This window comes from Triticum urartu, chromosome 2 (assembly GCF_003073215.2).
Source record: "Triticum urartu cultivar G1812 chromosome 2, Tu2.1, whole genome shotgun sequence".
NCBI classification, from domain to species: Eukaryota; Viridiplantae; Streptophyta; class Magnoliopsida; order Poales; family Poaceae; genus Triticum; species Triticum urartu.
Genome location: NC_053023.1, coordinates 379,854,021 through 379,855,474, shown reverse-complemented (window position 1 = coordinate 379,855,474; position 1,454 = coordinate 379,854,021).

Sequence of the window (1,454 nt, the reverse complement as noted above, 5' to 3'; positions counted from 1 at the left end):
TATGTTACCTCAACGGGGATATGCACATCCCCAACAATAAGAATATCATATTTCTTCTTGACAGTAGGAAGAGGAACTTCAAAGCCTCCAATAGTAATTGTTGAATTTTTTTCCAATAGAATTTATACTGTGGACTTGAGGTTGTTTCCTCGGGAAGTGTACCGTATGCTCATTACCATTAACATGAAAAGTGACATTGCCTTTGTTGCAATCAATAACAGCCCCTGCAGTATTCAAAAAGGGTCTTCCAAGAATAATAGACGTACTATTGTCCTCGGGAATATCAAGAATAACAAAGTCCGTTAAAATAATAACGTTTGCAACCACAACAGGCACATCCTCATAAATACCGACAGGTATAGCAGTTGATTTGTCAGCCATTTACAAAGATACTTTATTAGGTGTCAACTTATTCAAATCAAGTCTACGATATAAAGAGAGAGGCATAACACTAACACCGGCTCCAAGATCACATAAAGCAGTTTTAACATAGTTTCTTTTAATGGAGCATGGTATAGTTGGTACTCCTGGATCTCCAAGTTTCTTTGGTATTCCACCCTTAAAATTATAATTAGCAAGCATGGTGGAAATTTCAGCTTCCGGAATCTTTCTATTATCAGTAACAATTTCCTTCATGTACTTAGCATAAGGATTCATTTTAAGCATATCAGTCAAACGCATAAGCAAAAAGACAGGTCTAATCATTTCAGCAACATGCTCAAAATCCTCATCATCCTTTTTCTTGGATGGTTTAGGAGAAAAAGGCATGGGTTTCTGAACCCATGGTTCTCTTTCTTTACCGTGCTTCCTAGCAACAAAGTCTCTCTTATCATAACGTTGACTCTTTGATTGTGGGTAATCAAGATCAACAGAAGGTTCAATCTCTACATCATTATCATTGCTAGGTTGAGCATCAACATTAACATCATCATTAACATTATCACTAGGTTCATGTTCATTACCAGATTGTGTTTCAGCATCAAAAATAGAAATATCATGGGGATTCTCAGGTGTGTCAACAACAGGTTCACTAGAAGCATCCAAAGTCCTATCATTTTTCTTTTTCTTCCTTCTAGAAGGTGCATCAACATTAGTTCTTTGAGAATCTTGCTCAATTCTCTTAGGATCACCCTCAGGATACAAAGGTTCCTGAGTCATTTTACCACCTCTAGTCATAACTCTAACAACATTATCATTCTTCTTATTATTTAATTCATTGAGCAAATCATTCTAAGCTTTAAGTACTTGTTCTACTTGAGTGGTAACCATAGAAGCATGTTTACTAATAATTTTAAGTTCACCTTTAACATTAGCCATATAATCACCCAAGTGTTCAAGCATATCAACATTGTGTTTCAATTGTCTACCAACATAAGCATTGAAGTTTTCTTGTTTAACCATAAAGTCATCAAACTCATCCAAGCATGGGCTAGCAAACTTAGTAAATGGGATTT